This window comes from Manis javanica, chromosome 3 (genome assembly GCF_040802235.1).
Source record: "Manis javanica isolate MJ-LG chromosome 3, MJ_LKY, whole genome shotgun sequence".
Taxonomy (NCBI): domain Eukaryota; kingdom Metazoa; phylum Chordata; class Mammalia; order Pholidota; family Manidae; genus Manis; species Manis javanica.
Genome location: NC_133158.1, coordinates 197,350,419 through 197,363,466, shown reverse-complemented (window position 1 = coordinate 197,363,466; position 13,048 = coordinate 197,350,419). Strand labels below are relative to the sequence as shown.

The 13,048-nt window shown below is 38.2% G+C and overlaps 1 long non-coding RNA gene across 1 annotated transcript in view; it reads right to left on the bottom strand.

Annotated features, from left to right (window-relative positions):
- Positions 1–10,384, bottom strand: part of LOC118973580 (uncharacterized) — a 37,959-nt gene extending 27,575 nt beyond the window's left edge. Inside the window, exon 1 of the long non-coding RNA XR_005062992.2 lies at positions 10,289–10,384. This is a non-coding gene — a long non-coding RNA (uncharacterized lncRNA). The remainder of the gene's footprint in view (positions 1–10,288) is intronic.
- Between the last annotated feature and the right edge of the window lie 2,664 nt (positions 10,385–13,048).

The following is a 13,048-nucleotide window of genomic DNA, read 5'->3' as shown; positions in this document are numbered from 1 at the left end:
AACAAACAGAAACACAAAAAAAATTAGCCAGGATGTGGAGCAGTTGGAACTCTTGCACACTGTTGGTGGGAATATAGTATGGTACAGCTGCCATGGAAAATAAGGAAGCAATTCCTCAAAAAATTTAAAACAGCATTATCAAATAACCTTGCAATTCCATTTCTGGGTATATATATCCAAAAGAATTGAAAATAGAGACTCAAAGAGATATTTGCTTTATATTCATAGCAGCATTATTCACGATACCCAAGAGATTGAAGCAACCCAGATGTCCCAAATGTCCAAACAATGGATGAATGGATAAATAAAACATGGCATATGTATGCAATGGATATTATTCAGGCTTAAAAAGGAAAGAAATGAAACAACATGGATAAACCTCTAAGACATTATGCTAAATAAAATAAACTTGACACAAAAGGACAAATATTGTATGATTCTGCTTATATGAGGTACCTAAAGCCCTCAGAGTCACAGAGACAGAAAGCAGAAAGGTGGTTGTCAGGGCTGGGGGTAGGGCGGAATGAAGAGTGACTCTTTAACACATAAAGAGTTTGCATTTTGGAATATGATAAAGTTCTGCAGATGGCTAGTAGTGATGGATGTACAATAGTGTGAATGTACTTAATGCCACTAAATTGTACACTCAAAACTGGTTATAATGGTAAGTTGTATGTTGTATTTACACACCTGTGCAAACATACACGCTCACAAACACATGCATATACATATATACTCCCCCTCCCCCTGCCATATTCCTAAAATAGCATACTTTTCTACTAAATCGACATTCTATCATGAGTATGTGAATGCTGCTCAGAGATGAGTCTTACAGTACATAAGTACACTCCCTTTTATGTACAGCCTTTTGTTTTTCCTACTTAACAATCTCCTCAGGGTTTGGTTTTTTAGGTTTTTAGAAGAGGGGGGACTGGTTTTTTTGTATTTAATTCTTTTATCTATGTAATTCTTTTTCTATATAATTCCTCTCTCAAATTCTTCAACAGAGCTGTAAAATTCCTTTCACTATAATAAAACAGTAAGCAAACCATCAGTTTCCATTTTTTTTTCTTGGAGCTATTTGTCCTAGAACTCACTATCCTCCCACCCCAGTCTGGACTTTCACTCAACCTACTGCACAGTTACCATGTCAGGACATCTATTCACTATCAGCCCAGGAATCCCTTTCACCTCCAGGATTCTATGTTACTCTTCCTCTTTCCCAGATCTAACATCTTTCTTTTCTTAATTTACTTCCTTCTTTGGGTAGGACACATTTTCAGAAGCTTCCTGAGAAGGGATGCATAGGAGGTTAATTTTTTTAAAAACGTGCTTGTAAAATAATAACTTCATTGTAACTCTCTTTGGAAAAAAAAAAGTTAGTGACTCTTGAATTCAATATTGGAAACAATTTTTACTCAGAATGTTGAAGCCACTTCTTATTATTCCCTAGATTTAGGGGTTGCTGTTGAGAAATCAAATGTCATTCTGAATCCCCTTCCTTTATACATATTTTTTTTCTTTCTAGACATTTTGAGGATTTTCTCTTTACCCAATGTTTCAAAATGATGTGTTTTGGTTTAAGTCTCTTTCCATTTATTGTGTTGGGAACTTAGTAGATCCTTTCAATCCAGAACTCCAAATCCTTCCATTCTGGGTAGTTTCTTTCTTTCTTTTTAGAAATTTCTTCATATTAAATTTTTCACTTCCTTTTTTTGGAGACTACTATTAATCTGATATTAGACCACCAGATTTGATTCTTAAGTTTTCTTAGTTATGTTGTTCTGATTTGATGGTATATTATGCCTTTGATTAGGTTACATTCCATGACAGAGTTGATGTCCTTCCCATGACTGCATTCTGTTGTATAAGACTGTGTTAGCAAGCTGGAGTGAGAGATTGTTCTTACTGGCTTAATAAAATGAGCAGGCATGTTGAAGACGCTCGCGTGGCAAGGAACAGGAAGTGATCTGTGGGGACTTCAGGTGCCCTCTAGGATCTCTAACACTCCTCTAGGACCTGAACTAATAACCAGCAAAAAGAAGGTGGGATCCAGAGTCATACAGCAGCAAGAAAATGAATTCGGCCAACAACCTAACTGCACTTGAAATTCTATCTTTCTCCAGCTGAGCCTCTGATGAGACTGCAGCCCCATCCAAAACATAGATTGCTGCCTTGAGGGACCCCAGGACAGAGAACCTTACTAAGCCATGCCCGAACTCCTAACACATAGAAACTGTAAGATGAATGTGAGAGTTGTGTAGGCCACTAGACTTGCAGTAACTTGTTATGCAGTAACTGAAAATACACCAGATGATTTCTTCAACTTTATCTTACAACTTTTTAATGAAACATTTAAAATTTTATCATGTATTTACTTTCTACTAGTTATTTTTGTCCTTTGAATATTATTAAGTGTCAATAGTGTCCAGTTCTCATTATAGAGGGAGGGTAGGGGTAATAATCTGAGGACTTCTTTGTGATAGATAACAAAAACAGTCACAATACTTCTCTCTTTCCTGTGTCCATACCCTTTGCAACATGATTTTGTAACTCATTCCACGAAGATGTAGAAATATTTCCCCAACTCTCGTATCTGAGCTGGACTTCTGACTTGCCTTGGCCATTAGAATGTGGAAGAAATGATGGTGTGCTGGTTACAGCTTAGGCAACAAGTTTTTCATGCTTCCACTCATTCTCTTGAGACTCTGGCTGTGCCTAATGAATAAGCCTGTAGGAGAAAGAGAGACCACACAGACCAAAGTTCAATCTGCCTCACTGAACCAGCCAAAACCCCAGAGATGTGAGAAAGCCCAGTCATTATCAAGTAGCAAAGCTACTCACCCAACCTAGCAGATGACTAGAGATGCATGAACAAGCCCTCCTGCAGCCGGCCCCCTGGTGACCAGAACTGTGAACTCAATGACTTGTTTTAAGACACTGTCTTTTGGAGCGGTTTGTTACACAGCAATAGCCAAATAACTCACAGTTCTTTATACAGATTTTAACTAATCCTATCTTTTCAGTCAGTTCTTCAGAGCCAATGCCTCACCCATCCTGAGATATCTGTTTGCCTCCGGTTTCTGGGAATCTGCAGTGTTAGTTATTTTCCTTCTTCTTGGCTTCTCCCTGTGTAGGCTGTTAGGTTTCAGATTCCTAGATTCTGTTGTCAGCTACAGAGTTCCATCTACCAGATTTTCATTGCCAGTTCTCATGTGGTATGAGATCCTCTCATTCTTTTTTTACTTTATTAATTTCTTGTTGCCATTTTTAGTGAGATTTCAGGAAAGAGTGGAGTTAAGCATCTATACTCAAATATGTTATCAGAACCATGAGTTCAATGCAATTCTCAATTGCAAAACCAAAATGTATTTTTCCTCCAAACTTAATACTATTTTTACTAAAAAAAAAAAAACAAAAAAAAAAGGTACTCTCGCTTGTTGGCTGCTTTTTTTCTTCATTATTTATTTTTTATCTAGATGTCAATGACAACTCCCACCCCCCACCCAGCAGTCTATCCCCACTATTCTGCTTTATTGCTTCACACTTCTCAGGGTTTCTTAACTTGGGTTCCATAGAATCCTAGGGTTCTCTATGTTGCTAGAGACTATGCAAGAGACATGAAAAACATCAACATTAATTTTGGAATTTTGCATGCCGTGCAATTCTAACACTCATAGTGCTGAGCAATGACCAAACAGCCCTGTCAGAAACTTCTTTAGAAACCTTTCTGCCCCACATGGCAGTGTAGACTAAGACCCCTTCATTTGGTTAGGTTCTCTATCAATTTTTGATGGGAAATACAAGAGACCATTGATAATTGTTGAGGGCAGAATTGCACAGAGGGAGGATAGTAGACTAATGAGGTCAGCCTTTCTCTTCCAAATTACAACCCCCAAGCACCCCTGCACGTGCCCAAGTTGACATAGTGGGGCAGAAAAAAAGCTCTACCAGTAGAGCCGAAAATCAGAGGGAAATTTTCAGTCTGAAGAAGGAATTTTTATGCACCATGACTCACTTCTCCCTTGTCGATTTGCTGTGTAAATGTTGCATGGATTGTGCAGATTAGAGGAGATGGATATTGGATGTTCATAGTCTTTGCTCTTTTCTCTTTGTTAGTTGTGACTGTTTTCTATTTTATTTGCATTTGTCTTATAAACATGACTGACATACAACATGGTGATGTTTGATGATGGATGAGAGACGCAAGAGGAGGATTCTCATCCCAGGCATAGTTAGGGACAGTTTCCATACATATGGTTAGGAATGAAGAATTATGACCTTTTGAGACATTTCACTGCCCTATTGTAATAAGAGATGCAATAAGAGAGGGGGCAGGGATGAGAGAGAGGAAAGAGAGACTGAGGGAGAAGAAGGAAGAAAAAAACACCAAGCACTAAGAGCAGTCAGAAATCATCTCACTGAAACTGAAAATGAAATTTGTATATTTATCTCATTTGACCCCAAATTCATTCTTTATTGCAACAACCAAAAGCACAAATGTCATATGAAAGGGCACACATCAGTCCTTTGCTTTAAAAAATAATGCTTTGTACATGCATAGAAACTATGAAAGAAACCAAGAAACCAACAGGTGCATAATAATTTTGTAACTGTATGTGTGTAATAATTTGTCACCATACTTGAGCCTAATTCTGCCAAGCAGTAACAAATTTTCTTCTAAATCTTGAATAAAGCTTACTTTTAGAATACATTTTTACTCATGTTGCTTTGGGTTATGGTATTAGTAACTTTATTATTCAACACTGAAAATAAATTTTCATGTTAAAAATAATGCTAATTAAAATGACTATAACTTTTATTTAAATTAAATCTACAAGGCCTATCTTTAGGAAATTAAATCTCACTTTGGCTTAGGACAGTTATTTAACAGAAGTTTATTATGTTTGTCTCATGAATTTTTAAAATTTATGAATGGGAAGGAACAATAAAGCTTAAGTAATCTAAGCTTAACTGAGTATATTAAGCAAGTGGCTGAAAAGTCTTTTTTTGTGTTGTAAATAGGGAGAAACTACTCTTCCACTTGCCATATTAGTATTTTGTCTCATTGAAATGAGCAGTAAGACTTTTAGGCTGTGGTAAACTGGACAATGGCTCCTAAAGATATCCACATTCTAATGTGGCAAAGGGGATGTAACAGACTGGTCAAATTTGGGGTCTTAAAATAGGAGGATTATCCTAGATTAACTAGATAGGTGCAACGTAATTACAAGGATCCATGCAAGAAGGGAGCAGGAGAGAAAGGTCTGAAGATGCCACGCTGCTAGCTTTGATGAAGGAGAAAGAGGCCATCAGTGAAGGAATGCAGGCCATCTCTAAAGGCTGGAAAAGGCAGCGAAATGGATTCTCTCCTAGAACTTCCAGAAGACACACAGGCCTGCTGACCCACTTTGGATTTCTGATCTCCAGAACAGTAAGATAATGTATTTGTGTTATTTGAAGCCTCTAGGTTTGTGGTAATTTGTTACAGCAGCAATAGGGAATTAATACATAGGCCATTTGGCTAAGGCTTAAAAACACAAACACATGCAAAATCAAATAGGTAATTTTTTTTAATAGAAAAGAGAAACTGAGTTCCTCTACCTACAATTATTGACTTGTTTTATGGGGTTTATATGCTCGGTGGGAAGGGTGTACCAAACAAAAGGAAGAGGCTATTAGGCTGGCTAAAATAGGTCCACAAGAAAATAGCCTTCTCTATCAAAAGATAGAGAATTTTATTTTTATTCTCGGATTACCATATCTACAAGTTCATGACCCTGCTAACATACAATGAGCTGCAGATATAATAATTTTGGGGCTGTGGTTTCCTGAGACCTGAAGATTATTTCAAGAGTTCCTTCAGGTGGAAAGGTAGAGAGTGGCTATGCTGCGCATTTACTTGCCAACAGGCTCATTGCCTACCCCTGCCCTCCCGACGGGACGCAGTGTTTGCCTGCCTAGAACATTGCCTGACATACAGTTGACCCAGAGTATGTGATAAAGGAATGAAGGATGACCGTGTTTTCTGAACTAAAAATCAAAAACCTGTGTGACGACGGTCTGAAATGACGCCTGCTAAGGGCAGTGTCTCAGGAACCTGAGGCTGACCCCAGAGACCAACTAGAGGGAAGCCTGCTTCCCGTTGCTCCTACAGAGGCTTGTGGGTTTTATTTTATTTTACCCCCAGTTCTCCGTTAGCACTTGGTTGGTTGCTGACTCTTTGGCTATTACATTCCTTATGTGTCCATCTGCGTCCCTAGCAGTTTTGAAGGCAGTGGGGCCTTAGCCTTATGTATCCCCTCCATCACAGGGCGGGTTGTAGCTGCCGACTCATCGTGAAGGCCCTGTTTCCCTCCACCCTGCACGCCAGGTGCTGGAGCCCCGCCTCTCTTCTTGGAGCAAGCCCTCTGGTGCTCCCCAAAACAGTTTTCCATTCTGAAGCTGCCTTCTCAAAGCCCTGCACTGGGACTTGGCAGCTACCACCCACAAGCCAAATCCAGCCCACTGTTTCTCTTCGCAGATAAAGTTTTATTGGAACACAGCCATGCTTATTTGTTTATACATTGTCTACGGCTTCTTTCAAATTACAGCTTCACAGTTGAGTAGTGGTAATAGAGATTTCATGGCCCCAAAGTCTGCAATGTTTGTTAACTGATATTTGGAAGAAAAGGTTTACCAGCCTTTGCCCTGTGCTTCTGCATAAGAAAAGGGTTTTGACCCTCTTTCCATTGAAGTTGTCTCTTCCTTCCCATGTGGAATAAATATTGAAAATGGTTCCTCCATTTATGCAGCACACAGACACCTGCCATGTAACAGTGTCCCATACCAATACCCGATCCCATTAGTGTCTTGGAATATTATTGTTTATTCATAAAATGCACAATAGCATGTAGATTAACAAAAAAAAAGTGCCACACAAAGGGAAGATACTCTCTTACAAGAGAAAATGAACATTTCAAGTTGCCTGGTTATCATGAATATATATAAAGAAACATGGGTTTTATTTTTATGGTAGGTGAAAGTCTTACTTGATATGCAAAACTTCTGGTCAAATGTTCTCAGAGATACTAGAGTTAAAACTGTTGCCTCCATAATACTAGCCTTAATAACTTCCATGAGAACTCTACTTACAAAGCTGCTTGCCTGTAGCAAGTACCTGTACATAGGCTTTCAAAGTAATTGGGACGTTTTGTAATAATTTTATGCTTTATGTACAATGACATTGAATCAGTAAGACAAAAGTACTAAATCTCTCTTCTCTAAGAAAACTTTCTGTATCTCAAGCATTGAATATAGGAATTTTGTTCGCTTCAGTCAGCATTATTTGTGCCCAAGATTTGCATTTTTAAATGGGAATATATAGATCCCCCATTATTTTAAGTTTTTAAATATTTAATTTAAGCATAAAGAACTGAGCATCATATCCAGATTCTCAGAATGCAAATGATCTGAGCGTATTTCTTTGCCTGGCAGAAGGTGGCACTAGAGCTATGCTTGCAAAACCACTGCTAAATATCCAGTGTTTAATTTGCCAGCCTTCAAACAACTTGCTAGAAAAATCAGTTTCTAGACCTCAAATATATTTACCAGAATCAAGGCCATGCCAATAAAACCTCTCGGAATCCTATTCCAAAACCTGCAGACAAGCATCTCAAAACATTCATTTTACAAATATTTTTTGGTATAAATTCTATAAAAATTATTTGTACAAATATTACGTATGTTGGTAATATTCAGTAAGTAATATAGATATTGAAACTAATCAGCTAATAGGAGAGACACACATTAAATAAATCACAGATAACTACCTAGTAAATGACAGTCATCATGGGTATCAGAAAGCATGTAGATGGGATGCTGTGGGATGCTATGACAGGGTATTAGAAGAACCTGAAGCAATTGTGGGGGTAGGTTTAAGAGGTCGTCCTTCAGTCTCTCCTGAAAGTGCTTATTCTTCATTCCTAAAATGTCATTCTTTCTAAACCCTATTTCTGTGTCTACCCTTAAATACCACTCAATAATTAATTACATTATTAAAGTTCTGTCCCATATTCCGTTAGCTCATCAGGCGCTATGTAATTTCCCTTGGTTTTGCAACGCTAGTTTCTTTTCAGCATTTAATAGAGTGATCGTTCTCACTTGGGCCAGGACCACCCACCCTCATGGGCAGTTTAGAAACTTATGGAGTTGTTTTTGTGGATTTCACAATGATTTGGAGGGTGCTCCTGAAATTAATGAGGGCCAGGAGTCCTAGGCATCCTGCCAGGAGGGGGCCATCCTGCACGAGGAAAACCTACTCCTCATCCTTCATGACTTCCCAGGGTCCCACTGGTCATTCATGTATGTAGCCTACTTATAATTATCTCATGTTTTACATGTAAACACAAAGTCTTTCACATGCTTTTTAGGTAAACTGAATTTTCCAGGAATGCAACACAAGTGCAAATAGAAGGAAGACTGTACTTTGTTTAGTTTGAAACTTTACTAAAAAATTCTTAACCGTTTTGGAAAAACCCCTTCATTAATGGCAGTGCCACAATGGGTATTTGAGTTCCTGATAAGACACACTACTACCATTCCGCTTTTTATAGCTGACACGTTCATCATGATGGGTGTAAGCATTTGACCACTTCATGATGTCTTGTCATGTAATCAGATCAAAGCATTTACATAGTGAAATACGTATTATTTCATTAAAAATTACTTTCCTTGAATTTTGGGGAATTTTGGCTTTTCTTGTTATGTGCATAGAGAGCTTATATTATCTGCGAATTTGATTTCAGGATAGTAAAGAAGACATTACCAGTTAGTCATTTTTAAAAGAGGGCATTGGTTCTGATAGGAGAGAACCACTGTAGCAGGGCTAATATTTAGGAAAACAGGAGACAGCCAGACCAGGTAAAGGTGTGCCCCCACATACTGTCTGTGTGTCCTTGGGTAAGTTCTCAAATGCTTACTATTTCAGTGTCTTCAGCTATGCAGCAGGCCCCCAATAGAACCTATCCATGGAAGTTGTGTCTGTGAGGTTAACTGAGATAATGTTCCGGAAGTGTGCACCACAATACCAAGCATATTATAAAAACCATTAAATGTTATTTTTTTATTTTAACAGTCACATGGCAACTAATAATGCTGTAGATTATTTTCCTAGTTAAGTGGAGCATATTTGTATCCATCCTGTGATTGCTAAACTCTCATATTATGAGTAAGAGTGCACTTTAAAAAGAAAGTTTTTAATTGTTATTTTAGGTTTTAATCGTCCAGGGTTAAAACCATCTGGCTTCTGCTCTCTGAATCCAGCTACACTGCCCCATCATCTGAATTTACATTCCTGCTACATGATTCTATAATCAGGGAGAATATGAAAATGAATTTGGTGACCAAAACTGATAAATAGGAGTGAAGATTACATATTTGATGAGGAAGTATTCTTGGCCGCACGTCCTCTGTCACCCCCAGACCACATTTACCAGAACCAAGTAGATGATTGTCCAGATGAAAATCACTGTGTCCTAAATCTGGTGGAGAAAAAGATTGATATTATCCCTGAACAAACTATTAAGCTTTTTTATAACTCTGAATAATTTATTCAACAAATATTTACTTGGCTCTTACTTTGAACGAGGAGATGTGCTGGGAACTGGAGTGAATATGAACTAGAGAGTTATAAGTCAGTATTCACTGATTCATGCTTTCAACAAATATGCTTTGGCATGATGGGCTCTGGGCCAGGTACTGGGGATACGAAGATGTGTAAGATATGGTCTGTGCTTTAAAAATCTGAATCCATATGAAGTAAACCAGCAGGAGTTGAAATTTAAACAATCTTATTTTATCTCAGGGAAAGTTTCCAAGATGGGAAGTAAACTAATTATTGAATAGCCACGTGACCAGAGTACTAATGAGTACTATATTTTCACATATGCTAACATTCATTTTTATTTAATCCTTCTGCATACCCTATGAGACAGATATTATGTTCATTTTTGCTGTGCATAAGGAAATCAACTTAGAATATGTAACTTTTCCAACTTAGTAATAGTTGTAAACAAGTACTAGTTCTTATTGACACAAGTATTGTGCATTGGATTTCACTGAATCTTCATAAAAATCCTAGATGGTAGGTACTATTATTGCTTCTATTCTATAATGTGGAAACAGAGGGTGAGAGAGAGAGAGTTTAAGTCAATGCTGCAATTTCACACAACTAGCTGTAGAACCAGCACAATAGCTCAATGCTTCTACCAAGAACAATCAGAGAAGTCAGATAAAATACAAAACTCACAGTTTTTTAAAGTATCCAAGGGCTTAGAAGTAAAGGGAATTGAAGGACTGAAATTCCAGAGAGCGGAGAGCCTCTCAGAGTTGAGCTGAGGGCGGGAGTTCTTCCCTGAGGGTGTTTACCAATTTTGGGTGGGGCCAGACACTGAGAGCTGGGGTTGGCCCAGTCAGAGGCTATGCCTTGAGCAAAGATAAAGGCAAACTGTCGGCATTTGGGCCGGGGCAGGACTGACAAAAACTGGAGACTTCCGGGAGCCTCAAACACGAGTTCACCACCCAAGCCTTCACTAATTCTGCCTTTGTCTATGACAAGAACTTATAAGTCTAAACCTAAATCTCTTATAAGCAGAGCCGACTTGCCCATCGTCTCTCTTAGTGCTTAGTGCTGAGGAAACAAAAACTTGGCAAGCTCTGACTTAATGCCCTGGAGGGCCATGCCCTAGGAAAAGGGGCAAGAAGGTAGACTGAGTCTTACTGTCTTAATAAGCTTCAGTTGCCATAACAAAGTACCCTCGACTGGGTGACTTAAACAACAGACACTTCTCACAGTTCAAGAGGCTGGGACGTCCAAGATCAAGGGTGCTGCTGAATTGGTCTCTGGTGAGAACCCTCTTCATGACCTGCAGACAGCCACTTTCTATGTCCTCACATGATGGAGAGCGAGAGACATGTATTTCTCTCTCTCTTCATATAAGGCCACAGTCCTATGGGTTAATGCCCCACCCTTATGCTCTTACTTAACCATAATTACCTTCTGATGATCCAACCTCCAAATATATGTGTACTGTGGGTTAGGACTTCAGCGTATGAATTTTGCCATGAGGGAGTTCAGTCTACAGCACTCACCAAAAGGCAGCATGGCCTCAGCATACCTAAATGTGGTGAACTAAAATAAATAGAGCTCCTTCACAATGTTAAGCTAAAGGCTGTAGACTGTAATCGTGTAAATTTAGACTCTAAGGATGAATTCTACAAAAAGTAGTTGATTTTCTCTTTGCAGAACCTACTACCTCAAGCTATAGATCTTTGAAAATAAAACATAAGCAACCAGGAATGAGCAATAAACTTGCACAACAACTGATTGTATTTTATAGTATTCTTCTAAAGGTCAAAACTTACTGCAGGGCAGTTAGTTATTTGTGTAGAGCTAGGTGATGGCTCAATTTGTGGCTTCTGGGACTATCATTTGTGGCATCATTTAATAATTTACTGAAAATACTTATTCAGAGTAGGAGTCCCCTTCATCAGACAACTCTTTGGGGTCTTATTCCTTCATGTCTTCTTAGAAAATGTGTCAGTGCCTTAATATTATAAGTAAAAACTTAAATGTTGTGGCTAACAGGGACCCTTCACTGATTCTAAAGTTGTGTTAAAGTCAAGGATATTTCTTCCTAATTTGGAGTCAGCCAAGTTCAGACTCCAGATGCAGGGAAAACGCAGAACAGGACTATCAGTCTTCTTTGTTCAGCACAGATGACTATGGATTTTCCTAGTTAAAAATAACAGCATTCCTTCCCCAAGTCATCAGCTGGATAGTCTAGCCTGCTCATAATTTTTTAACCCAGTCAGGGGAATTAAGGTCAAAAGGCTATGTACTCTGAATTAAATTTTTTTCACGATAGATTATTCTGGAAATTTTGTCTCCCTCTGATATTTTTCTTTAATGATTCTCCTACTTCAAATTGTGAAAAAGGTAATAAATTTAACTTGTATTGTCACTGAACTACTTCTCTTTCACCAGTTTTTCATGTTGTTAACAGGAAAGCTAATAAGTTTATCCTAAATTGTTCTCCAATTTTCTTTATGAAACTTTCTAGTAATTCCAATAACAACCATCTTGCCTGGATAATTCCATCTCTTGAAGGTTATTTGCAATGTCGTACATTAACTAAACAGTATTGATATTTCTGTTGTATCATTTGTATCATTTCCATCCCATTTATTTGATTTGGATGGAAACGTGTCACACCCACTTGGCCCTCTCATTTCTCCCTCTCTGTCTTTTTGACTTTCTCTTACCTACTCTTTATTCTAGCTCACGTATTTCATGCAAGAAAGAATAAATATGTTTGGCATTTTAGGATAATGTATCAGTGGAATATCCCAGACTCATCTATCTCTTCCCCATTAATCTGTGCTTTGCCCCTTCCCCACAGCACCAAGAAAAAGAGAAACCATCCAGAGCAAAAAAAAAAAAAGTACGTGAACTTTTAAAATAAACGTCAAAGTCCTCTTTTAAAATTCAAGTACAATTTATTGCTATTATAAAAGAGTTACACTAAAGGAGTAGTTGACAGCATGATTTTAGCTCTGGAAGCATTTGTGAGTATTGAGGAGATATTTATATTCCAGCTGAGATTTCAGAGGCTTCAAAAAGCCTGCATGTGGTGTTTTTTTATTTTAATAATTTATTAGATATTCTGATTTAATCAAATGTTGAGCTTATCCAATGCTGCTTTTCAGATCTGCTGCAAAGAAAATATGTTGTTATACAATCCACGTGCTCTGTGGGGTTCCTATCAGTTCCTATCTTAATGCCCAGGAGATGTGGTACAAAAGCTGCGCCGGATGATATATATCGGTGTGGTTCCTGATCCCACAGATAAAAATCATGCACATGGTTGGTACTGCATGTAAATAGTCAGCATGGTTGATTGTGATCTCAAGAATTTTGCACAGTTTGCATCTTGGCTACCTGAGATCATCTTTCTCCCCGGGTGCATCACAATAATCGCCAAGGGCAATGGAAGGCTGTAAACTTGGT